Source organism: Ixodes scapularis, unplaced genomic scaffold (genome assembly GCF_016920785.2).
Source record: "Ixodes scapularis isolate PalLabHiFi unplaced genomic scaffold, ASM1692078v2 PGA_scaffold13__105_contigs__length_92229423, whole genome shotgun sequence".
Taxonomy (NCBI): domain Eukaryota; kingdom Metazoa; phylum Arthropoda; class Arachnida; order Ixodida; family Ixodidae; genus Ixodes; species Ixodes scapularis.
This window is the reverse complement of record NW_024609839.1, coordinates 44,331,083-44,343,836: the sequence shown is the minus strand read 5'-3', so window position 1 is coordinate 44,343,836 and position 12,754 is coordinate 44,331,083. Positions and strand designations below refer to the sequence as shown.

The 12,754-nt window shown below is 43.8% G+C and overlaps 1 non-coding gene across 1 annotated transcript; it reads left to right on the top strand.

The window, feature by feature from the left end:
- Positions 1-953: 953 nt before the first annotated feature.
- Trnat-cgu lies at positions 954-1,026 on the top strand. Its single transcript has one exon. It is a non-coding gene; the product is annotated as a tRNA-Thr (tRNA).
- Positions 1,027-12,754: the final 11,728 nt, after the last annotated feature.

Here is a 12,754-nt window from a genome sequence, read left to right as displayed (position 1 = left end):
TGTCATTTTTGACGTAGAACTACGTCTTTTTCCGCACTCGGAAGGAGATGCAATGTTGCGAGAGTCGATATCACGAAAACTTGGACACGGAGGTGACGTCTCTCTCCAGTACAAGTCAGGGGATGTCGGGTCACGTGACGCCAATTCATGTCACGTGACCTCACGTCACGTGATATATAGACCGGTTCAGTTTCCCCGCTAAATTTTGCGAGAAAAGTTATGTCGCGTGATCTGACGTCACACAAATTTCGTTTTCACGCTAAATTTAGCGAGTCACGTGACATTAAAATTTCCGCCAAATTCAGCGGGGAAACACTGAATTGGTGCATATTTTACGTGACGACAATTCGCGGCCTCTGATATATGACCCCCCCCCCCCCCTCTCTCTCATTTCTTGAGTCACGCATAGGGTAGTTCTACGCAAATTTATGCAACATAGTACACCTATGCACCGACCAATTTTTGTCCATAGTCTCGAGATTTTTTTTTTTCACTATGATACTTTATTAGTTCGCCTGCGCAGTAACCCTTATTTCAGTGTGTTATTGATGCGGTTTGTGCACTCACGTGCACAAACCGCATCAATTTATGATGATAATGCAATTAAATGCAAAAGTACAAGCGAGGCGGACAAGAATGACGATAATAATCCCTGGAGGAAGGGAACAAGAGGGACAAGAGACAAACACGAATCTCCAAACACAGCTAGGAGACTGGTGCGCGACCGAAAAAAATCCGCCTGGTCCCCGGGTATTGAATCCGGGACCTCTCCATTTCCAGTGGAGCGCTCTACCAACTGAGCTAAGCAGGAGTCGTCAGTAGAGCAAACGGGTTTTACAAGCTGCCACCAGTCTGAACGCGACTTGCATTTTTAAGGTTATGATGATAATGCAATGAAATGTAGAGGTGCAAGCGAGCTGGCCAAGAATGACGATGTTCCAGTGACGTCTAACTCCTGGTTAGCTCAGTTGGCAGAGCGCTCCACTCGTAATGGAGAGGTCCCTGGTTTGATACCAGGACCACGCGGATTTCTTCGGTCGCGCACCAGTCACCGAGCGTCGTTTGGAGTTTTGTGGTTGTCCTTCGTCCCCCTTGTTCCCCTTCTCCAGGGATTATTATCGGCATCAATAATCTTGCACCCCCCCCCCCCCCCTGGAACAATACGGGGGACGGGCCGCCTTCGTCCCCCCCCCCCCCCCCCCCTCTTCTGAATAGTTGCGACGCATCAGTGCAGCTGTTTTAAGGGGCGTATTTGAGAAGGGCAGTGATGAGTCGGACAGTTTTCGAAGGGGCGCTTCAAGTTGCTTGGTTTTGTGCTTTGGGGAGTGGTCAGGCGACGTCAGGTCACAGGACATAATGTTTCCCCTCAAATTTGGCGGGGAAAACGACGTGGTCTATAAGTCACGCGACGTTAGGTCACGTGACGTTAATCTTCGAGCCAAATTTAGCGGGGAAACATAACCGGTGCCTAGGTCGCGTGATGTCAATTTTCCCGCTAAATTAAGACGATAAACAAAATTTGCGTATGGTTAATGTGACATCAGGTCTCGTTACATCAACTAACGTCACGTGGCCCGACATCACCTGACTTGTACTGGAGAGAGACGTTACTTATGTGACCAAGTTTTCGTGATATCGACTCGCGCAACTTTGCAACCCTTTCCAAGCGCAAAAACAAAACGAAAAAAAACGTAATTTTACGTAAAAAAATAAAAATGGAACTTGTTGAATACTGATGCCGACACGCTACTCTGCAAACTAAATTCGCTTCCCTCCAAGTCAAACCGCAGCCGACGATCCGATGGAGATGAATGGCGAGCAGAGCCAAGAGTGCAACGTCACGGCACTCGCTAGGGGGTTTGCTGTCGCCGTTTTTCACGCCCAGTAAACGCGCCGTGATCCTTTTTTTTTTCTGCTGCGAATGATTGCTTCAGTCGGTTATCGGACACGCACAATGAATGTCGTGAGTGACGATGCACTTCTAGCGCTGCCTGATTATCACATTTATTGGACGTGCGTGACGTCACTTCCGTGACAAAGTTTTCGTGGCATCGACTCCCAGACTTCGCACCCCCTTCCGAGCGCGGAGAAAGACGTAGTTCCACGTCAAAATCGAGGCGACACTGTCTGAAAAGAACCAGCCGCAAAAGTTTATTTTCACGCGTCTCCTTTATATGCGGAGCGCAAGTTCCCTGCTTCTTACACAGGGGTCGCTATGATCGACAGTCAGAACGCCAAGCCCTTATTGGCTGATAGAAACAAAATAGCGGGTATACCTCAAGGCACTAAGCACTGGGGTCTACCCACTATACTTTCAATCAAAGCCAATCATAGCTCGGCGTTGTTCTGACGTCACCGCTACTCCTGTGCAAGATGCAGACGACTTGCTCTCCGGCCCACAACTCCTCAACTAACCCTAACGCCAACGACCGTCAACCCAGCAAAACAGTCAAGTAGACGAGGTCCAAGCGGTCACAAAGAACCCACTTTTGTGACGGCTTAGACCTCGCACACTTGACTATATATGATTTGCAATATATATCAGTGTACTAAGGTAAGTAATTAAAGTATCAATCTGGATGAGTTGCTTCGTGACTAACGATGATACATCTTTGAATGTGATACCCATCAGCGCGCACAATCCTGTATGTTGCAAGAAAAGATTCGTAATGGTTCCAGAAAAGTATATTGGCTTCCAAAAATAATTGCGATGGTTTCATCATTTACACCGTCAAATTTTCAGTCGATCTAATATATATGTTGTTGTTGTTGGGTGTTTAATGGCGCAAGAGCAACTTAGGCCATATTGCGCCAAAACAGAGGTTTTTATAGGGAGCTTAGAGATGCAATCCAAAAGAACTGCAGGCTACAGCTGGTGTAAAAGGCCAGTTTTATGCAGGAAATTTATAACTCGATTGAACGGAACCAAGGGTTGGTCGCCAAGTAGAAAATAGGGATGGAAAGGAAGGTGATCTCGGAAAAGTTCTGGAAAACATAATCGGCGCTGTTGATTTAAAGATTTACAATGCCACAGGATATGTAAGACAGTCACAGCTTTACCACAGTTGTCGCAAAGCTTAACATCCTCATCGCAGAGCAGGTGCAGGTGAGTCAAACGGGTATGCCCAATTCTTAAACGGCAAAGAAGAACTTCAACGTGACGATCTTTATGAAAAGAGCTCTCCCATACCGCCAGAAGGGGCTTGATAATGTGGAGCTTGTTCTCGTTTTCCATATCCCAATCCAGCTGCCATGACTTTATAATCAGTTTCTGTATGAACAGTTTCAGGTCTTGGTGTGGCAGGCCAAAGGGCAGTTTTGGGCATTCCTTTGCAGAGGCAGCAAGCAAGTCTGCTTTCTCATTGCCAGGAATACCCACGTGGCTTGGGACCCAGCAGAATTTAATCAGGTGTCCTTGTTGAAGCGCTTGATTTAACCGAACCCGAAGACGTTGCACAAGAGGGTTCTTGCTGTCTGTTAAGGACAAAATTGCTACAAGAACGCTCTGAGAATCAACAAACAGAACTAATATATATTTGGTCAAACTTCATTAGTACTAATGACGCGGTGACGATTTTTTTTTTTTATATTAAACTATCGTTTAATAGGAAGCAGAGTAGAGAATGAAAATCAAGATGATTTAAGTCAATATAAATCCTGATTTCAAATGGTTAAAGAGCGCAACAGGACAACGGACGGAAAGGAAGACACAGGCGCAGCGCTACTTACAACTGGACTTTATTTTCGTTGTCACTCAATATATGCCCCTTTTCTACGTGGGCGCCGCCAGTTTCAATTCTGGAACTTCCGGAATGCGTGAAAACATCGCTTTGTTCTCGCCTCGACAGTAGAACGTGTTAACATTTTAATCGCAACCGTCAGTCGTTCTATACTATACTATTTTACTTGTTCGGGGTTGTAATCTCTTGCTTTTTGTTCGGAAGGCATACTGGATAGGGGGACAACGCGGCTGGGTGCGAGGCTAAACGGAAAAGGTGAATATACCGGTGCCAACAAAAACCAAGTTAAGAAAAATATACAGCTACACATTGCTAAAAGGCTAAAATTGTGACATTACTCAGGAGCATCATTCAGGAACAGCAATTCTTTAGCAGATAAAAATACACAGATTGCGCCCACACACTGCAGCCCCAGTCTACCAATTCCTTAGACCTCAAATATTTCTCGCGTGATTTTTTTTTTTGTTGTTGTTTTTGTTTGTTTAAGACAGCACGGTTAGCAAAACGTGGAGTGCAGCCACAATCTCGGCAGTGCACACCGAGATGCTCTGCCTGATACGACCCTATCTACGTTGTATCGGTGCCGTTCATTCAGGCAGCGGCCCGTTTGGCCCACATAGTGACGCCCACACGATAATGGGACGGAATAAACAACCTCTTCTATACCCGTTTTCACCTCAAGAACCACAGTAAAAAAGGTCCGGCGCCACGCGGACCATTACTAATTTCCCCCTTTATGGGGATAATTAAGAGATATGTAGGTGAATGTTAGATTATATATATGTTATCTTATCCAGACGTTCACGTTTCAAACGCCAAAAGCATTGCTTTTTCCTGCGATAACCAAATCTCATAAGAACTATTTCGCACCGCGTATGAACAATGCGCAAAACTTGCTTTTTTCTTGAACCCGTAGAAATAAGTATGGAAGGTGTATTTAATCTTTTGGAACATATCGATGAAACCAAAGCGATGGGCCCTGATAAAATTTCCCCTCGGGTTCTAAAGAGTTGTGCAGACGCAATAGCGCCTTACCTTTTCATAATATTTAACAAGTCATTACTTAATGGAGCTTTGCCAGGGGACTGGAAATTAGCTAATGTTACTCCTATACATAAGAAAGGTCCCAAAAATGATGTCACGAATTACAGGCCGATCTCCTTAACGTCGGTTTGCTGCAAGTTGTTTGAGCACATTTTATATTCCCAGATAATGCAACATCTCACGTTTCAGAACTTTTTTATTGATTATCAACATGGATTTAGAAAGGGTTATTCTTGTACTACACAACTCACTGAATTTTATCATGATCTTGTTACTACCGTTGATAGGGGTGAACAAATTGATTGTGTGTTTCTCGATTTTAGAAAAGCGTTTGATACAGTATCGCATTCCCTCTTAATCCAAAAATTGGCACTTTTGAATCTAGATACTTCGGTACATAATTGGATACAGGCATATTTGTGTTCGCGTCGGCAATGTACGGTTCTAGATGGTGAAACATCAGATTTTGTTGAAGTTACCTCTGGCGTGCCACAGGGGTCGGTACTTGGACCTTTGCTGTTCTTAATATTTATAAATGATATTCACATTGGCGTGACCTCTCAGCTAAGATTGTTTGCTGACGATTGTGTTGTATATAGATGTATAAAAAACAATGAGGATTCCACACAACTGCAGGCTGATTTGGATCAAATTGAACTCTGGTGCAGTCTATCAAAATTGCAGTTAAACGTCAGCAAATGTGTACATCGTACCTTCACCCGCAAAAAAAAAATAAACTTCACACTCAGTATTATTTAAATAATGAACCACTAAAAAGTGACGGTAAAGTAAAGTACCTGGGGGTGACCTTATTAGCAGACTGCAAGTGGAATGCGCAAATTGACGATGTCGTCATGAGGGCGGGACGGGCACTCGGTTTTATCCAGCGTAATCTAAAAAGGTCTACACAAAAAATAAAAGAACTTGCATACCTTACCTACGTTCGACCTCTTACAGATTATGCTTGCACTGTGTGGGATCCTGCTCAGCAAAATCACATAGACGCTTTAGAGAGGATCCAAAATCGTGCGGCACGCTTCGTCCTGGGGCTGTACGACCGCTTTTCGAGCGTCACGGACATGAAGAGTACATTAGGCTGGGATTTGCTGACATCCAGGCGGAAAAATTTGCGCTTAAAATTTCTATATAGCATTTATAATAAACACACTGGTATTAACGGTTTTCATTACCTTCTACCCCCTTACTATATTTCCCAACGTAAAGATCATATCCACAAAATACGCGAATATTCCACCAGGACGGAACTGTGCAAAAATTCTTTCTTTGTTAGGACCATTAGGGATTGGAACAATTTAAGTGTTGAAACTGTTTGTGCCGCAAATGCAGAAATGTTTTTTTCTATGTTGTTCGCCCCCTGCAATAATGCCTAACGGCGCTGCAGGAGCTACCTGAATAAAGAATAAAGGTTTTGTGCTTCTTCAGCCTGATTTGAATCTTGATTTAAATCGGACAAGTTTTACTATAATGATGTAAAGCAAACCATTCCCGAAAAAAGAATCCCGAAATAGTTTTATTTACAATGTGCTAAATAGTAAAATAAAAAAAAATAAAAAAAATTACCAAGCAAGAAAGATTTATATCAGGCTCAAGACGAGCAGAAAGCGGCGCTGTTCTGAGAAATTCGTAACATTAAGCTAAAAAAAAAAAAAAAAAAAGTAATGTTTTATTACAAGCAAGCAGAAAGCGAAAGAAAAAGCAAAGAAAGCTTTCTAGCTAACTAAAAAATCAATTTGTAAACATCAAGAAAATGTGTTTAACGATTCACAGTATAATCATTTTTTTTCCGCATTGCTATCAGTGATTGGACGGATTTATCAATCAACATGCGATGTATACAAAAACATGCATCTATTGACAAAGAGAAACCATTTCCTCGCTACAGCGATTTAAATCAAATGAATCTTATTGGAATAAAATACATTTTGATTCGTTTTATTTTTAAAACAAAACCATAATGGTTTTCCACCCTCATAGGAAGCCTATCAAACAGGATCAAAGCACCTGCGGGCCACCGGTTCAAAAAGTCATTGCACCAGAGTCCAGAGCGGCTGTTTCCGTGTTACACTGAGGGGTGGAAAGCGCAGGTGAACCACCGTTTTACATAGGGGCAAATATAAACACAGTTATCGAGATTAAACGTAGCTGGGTGATTCCACGTCAGTTCGTGCAATGATGGTCCGGGTCATATTTTTTGATATTTTTGTTAAAAATATATACAAAAGCCATGCTCTTGGGAGGAACATTCAGCTATATATGAACGCCGTAACAATTTTTTTTAGCTGAGATATAAAATAGAGAAGCTCGAGGCATGGAAATTGAGAAGTTTTCACGATGCTAGTTTGCACAGTCGTCATTTTTTCATCGAAGCTTTCACGTCATCATAACTTTTTAAATACATTTTACATTAAAAATATATCAAGAAAATATTTTTATAAAAAAATAAAAGAAAAATCAAACATGGCATGAAAACGCGTTTTGGAGACATATTCCCAATTCTTTTTTTTTTTTGCAAGTAAACCATTTTTATAATAATTCACCAAACATATTAAAATGCGCGTCTTTAAATATTCTTTACGAATATATAAAAAATTGTATGCCCACCCTTAATTGTCTTTTTTTGTTATTAACGCAGAAATGCAGCTGATTTCTCAAAACGTGGCAAGATTGGGCGTCGATATTTAAAAAACTCCATCTTTCATTTTTTTTAAACTCCCCTTGCACTTTGCAGTGACTTGAACTAATTTGTGATGGCAAAACATTAAGTAACATATGACCTCCAAACGGGGAAGGCTACGACAAACCTTCACTTGGAGCGAGCCGACGTCTTCATCACGGCGGCTTTGCCGCACAGCACCAAACATTTTGAGCGTCAGTTAAATGGCATGCATTTTATATTTTTCAAATTCTTTTTTTTTTTTTCTTTTTGCGAAAGGGGTGAGTATAACTGACGTGAAAGGGGACTTTGAGCTGGAATACCATTAATTAGTTTACAATTCACAAAAACAAAACTGCCCCACTCTGGAAATTCGCTAACTATGCGTACATAAGCTTAAAATTCTCAGTTGCGCAAGTGGCTATGTATACATCCAGCCTCTCAGAATTTGATGACTTCCACAGATAAGATGCCTGGATTCCTCTCCCAGATTTTACGGTGGCCCACTCTGCTTGCTTCAGCGCACGAAACTCTCAAAGCCTTTCCGCAGACAGGTGGAACATGCACACATTTGTTACTTTTTCGCGTAGCAGTTCCACAAAGTCTTTAGCGGTGACACTGATCGTTGAGTTGAGCGAAGATCTCAAGTTTGTGAGCGTTGCGTGGTGTTTAAGAACACCATCTACTCCATCACAAGCGCTTTTTCCGCGTCCAGTGACTGAAAAGATCCATCTTCCCGAAGAGTACGGCTTCCGAGACACTTAATGCGCCCTCGCTCAAGCTGATACAAAAATTATTTCAGAAAAGACTGGGCAATGTTCATCAACATACTCTTCTACGACCTCTATGGCTAGAAGAGAGTGAGCTCTGTCATGTGTCGTGTCATCGCTGACAACGGCAAAGCTTTGCGTGCCTTGCGTAAACGTAACCACACGCGTAAAGAGAGACACTTTAGTTTTTTTTTTTTTTTCAATGAAAATTTTGCAGTTCGGTTGGGAAGAACACTGTCCAATTTTCCGCAAAATCGAAGTAGAACATCACTGCTTTAGGTGGTAAGGCGGTTTTTCTGTCACATATCAGGCTATGGCTCCGATTCCCGCAGGAAGGCGGAAGTGTCCATAACTTTTTTGACGAGTTCGCCGGCGTCCCATAACGCGAAACCGATCTCTTCGTCTTCGCCGAGATGGAACAACTGCAGCAAGATGCTCTGCATTTTTGGACACTTTTCACTACGGCGCAGGAAGCAATCGTTTTGTGGAGCGCTGCAGAGGTAGATGCGCTTGAGGTTTTCTTCTGTAAATGTCTTCTTTGAGGCATTTGCTATTGCCGTTGCCGTTAAAAGCAACTGAAAATTGACGCAATATATGCATGCGCACACCTCGTGCTCGGTGCTCTTTTTTACTCATTTGGGTCGTAGGGAATAAAATTTGGAGATGCCTAGTTCTCTATGGGGATGGTCCTTCCTAAACAGCTGGTAAGCTTCCTTAATAGAGCGGGTCATAAACCTTTTTACGACTTCGGTCTTGTTGTTGCTGATCATGGCTTTAACGACGTCCTTTTTGTTGGGGCTTAGAACAGAGCATGCGAGGTCGTCGCGTGTGTAGTACTCAAGTGCAACCGTCACGTCTTCGGCATTCGCCTTTTTCCCCATGTAGGGATCAGGGGTTGCCCATACACTACCTTTACGCTTCAGCTTTCTTGCTTGATCAATCATGTTGGCAGTCGCTTCCAGCACCGGTCGCAATATTTCTTTCTTCGGGATACTTGGTGGCAGAAGCGTGTACAATCGCTTGCGTTCCTGGTGGGAACTGCATGCCTTCAGCGCTTTGCAGAACGCGTCAAACCGTTCCGTGCAGTGCTTGCAACTGACTTCGTCGGTTTTCACGTCATAAACGCTTGACAGCTTTCTTCTAATCGAAGAACTCACTTGGGCTTGTTTCTTCTTCAAATACGCTTCGCGCCTTTTTGATGGCTTTACATGGTTTCAATAAGGTTACCGACGGACTAGCAGTACACAAGTCTTGACTCACTTTAGCCAGTATTTCATCAGAGTCCCGAAAGAAGAGTTTGATGTACTCACGTTGTGAGGAGATGCAATCTCATTTTTGGGGTACTTGTAGCGATGCTGGCATAAAAGGTCAGATTTGTTCACTGTCCGTGGAGTCTGTAGCTTTTCCAACCGCACTTTGTCGAGTGCCGTTGAAAAAGCCGGATGATCACATGGCCACTTGCGCAACTGAGAGTTTTAAGCTTATGTATGCATAGTTAGCGAATTTTCAGGGTTGGGCCGTTTTATTTTTGTGAATTGTAAGCTAATTAATGGTATTCCAGCTCAAAATCCATTTTTGCGTCAGTTATACTGACCCCTTTTGAAAAAAAAAAAAAGGAATTAAAAATATAACACGCGTATGCCATAATTAACGCTCAAAATGTTTGGAGCTGTGCGGCAAAGCCGCTATGACGAAGACGTCGGCTCGCTCCGAGTGAAGGTTTGTCGTAGCTTTTCCCGCTCGGAGGTCATATGTTACTCAATGCTTTGCCATCACAGGTTAGCTCAAGTAACTGCAAAGTGCCAAGGGGAGTAAAAAAAAAAAAAAGAAAAAAGAACATGGAGACTTTTTTAGATATCGACGCCGAATCTTGCCAGATTTTGAGAAATCAGCTGCATTTCCGCGTTAATAACAAAAATACAATTAAGGGTGAGCATAAAAGTTTTATATATTCGTGAAGAATATTTAAAGACGCGCATTTAAATATGTTTGGTGAATTATTATGAAAGATGGTTTATTTGCAAAAAAAATTGAATATGTCTCCTAAACGCATTTTTATGCCATGTTTGATTTTTTTTGCTTGCATAGGAATATTTTATTAATATATTAATGTTTTGTGAATGTGTTGTATATATTTTGTGAGATTTATTCAAAAAGTTGTGATGACGTGAAAGTTTCGATGAGAAAATGACGACTGTGCAAATTAGCATCGTGAAATCTCTATTTCCACGCCTCGAGCTTCTCTATTTTATATCTCAGTGAAAACAAACATCACGGCGTTCATATACAGCAGAATGTTCCTCTCAGGAACATGGCTTTCATATATACTTTTAATAAAAATATCTAAATTATGACCCGAACCATCATTGCATGATCTGACAGTCACCCATCTATACATTTCGAGCCCGTAATCAATTTTTTTTTTTACTTTTTTTTTTTTTTGCGTTTATTGCGCCGGTAAAGCTAGCGCAGTCTCTGATAAAGTGGCAACCCCTCAGAATTTGGCAGGAAAAAAAAATCGTTTCTCGGGCTTGTAGTTTGTAAAATGCATATTGGGAGTTCCGATAAGAGTTGATATTACGAGTGCACAAGAAGCAATTAATTTATTTTGTAATGCATACTACTCCGTAATTACTTCCCTGTATGAGCTCAGGCATCATTGGTGGTGCAGTGACGGCATGTTTCTGCGGTTAATGGACTTTGGCCATTAATTTCATTATAATATTTGTTTGACGATTCAGCAATAAAAGCCTTTTGGCCTGGAAGATTCGGCGTCCCATTACGTAGATGACACGGTCATTTACTCACGTTTTATACTTTACGTACAGCGACGTTTCGCTGGCATGCACTGCCGCGTTTCGTCAACAAGACGAGCACGGGTCGCCATCCGCGCTTGTCTTGTTCATCACGCAGAAAAACAAAACAAAATTACTTTCGAGACTTGGTCTATAGCTGCTCGCATAGTTTTTTTCATCAATCAACACACTTGCGGCTTTTAGAAGCCACAAGAAATGGGTATCAAGTTTATTTTCTATTTTAAATATTGAGTGTGTGCTTTCCATGATCCACGACTTTGATTATATTGGGTTGTTGTGTCTAAAAAAAATGAAAGCCGCTTACAACTCCCTGTAACGCCGAATTAGAGCGCAGCTCTTGAGGAGGAGGAGGGAAGGGCACTGGGGGGGGGGTTAAACTAACCAGGGGGGGGTCACGTTACCTTGGGGGTCACGTGACCCCCAATGCCGATGATGTCATCACTGACGTCACTGATGACGTCATCAGTGACGATGACAATGCGGGTACCGATGACGTCATTAGTGACGTCACTGATGACTTCACCAGTGATGATGACGATGACGATGCGAATGTCGGTGACGTCATCAGTGACGTCGCTGATGACGTCATCAGTGATGATGACGATGACGATGCGGATGCCGGTGACGACATCAGTGACGTCACTGATGACGTCATCAGTGATGATGACGATGACAATGCGGATGTCGGTGACGTCATCAGTGATGATGACGATGACGATGTGGATGCCGGTGACGTCATCAGTGATGATGACGATGACGATGTGGATGCCGGTGACGTCATCAGTGATGATGACGATGACGATGTGGATGCCGGTGACGTCAGCAGTGATGATGACGATGACGATGCGGATGCCGGTGACGTCATCCGTGATGATGACGATGACGATGTGGATGCTGGTGACGTCATCAGTGATGATGACGATGACGATGTGGATGCCGGTGACGTCATCAGTGATGATGACGATGACGATGCGGATGCCGGTGACGTCATCAGTGATGACGATGACGATGTGGATGCCGGTGACGTCATCAGTGATGATGACGATGACGATGTGGATGCCGGTGACGTCATCAGTGATGATGACGATGACGATGTGGATGCCGGTGACGTCATCAGTGACGATGACGTCATCGGGGGGTCACGCGACATCGGCGGGGGTCACGTGACCTCGAGGAGGGGGCCACGTGACCTCAGGGGAGTCACGTGACTTCGGGGGGTCACGTGACCCCCCACGAGGTCACGTGACCTTGGTGGGGGGCTCGCGCGGTGCATTATGGGACATTTCCCATGATGCACCGCGCGGTTACGCCGACGCCGACGGCGACGGCGACGCCGACGCCGACGGCGACGCCGACGCCGACGGCGACGCCGCTCAAGCCGGAAACGGGCCCCTAAGAGCTGCGCTCTAAAAATGATTGGGGGGGGGGGGGGGGGGGGGAATTGTGTGGATATTTAGACAGAGTGTACTTCGTCAGCCATTTCAAAGTTGCGACGAGTCACTCGCTGCAGATTAGAATTTTAGCCAGCACAGTACGACCACTAGCCTGGGGTTTTTAACGTGCACCACGCAGTAGTGATACACGACCGCACGCCGGTACGGTGCTCATCCAGATTGAAACGGGCAGGGGTGAGGATTGAACCCAGGATCCCTGGGTTCTGCAGCGCGAGCTTTCGCTCCACGTGCTCCGATCTGGTGTGCGCTAGCCCAC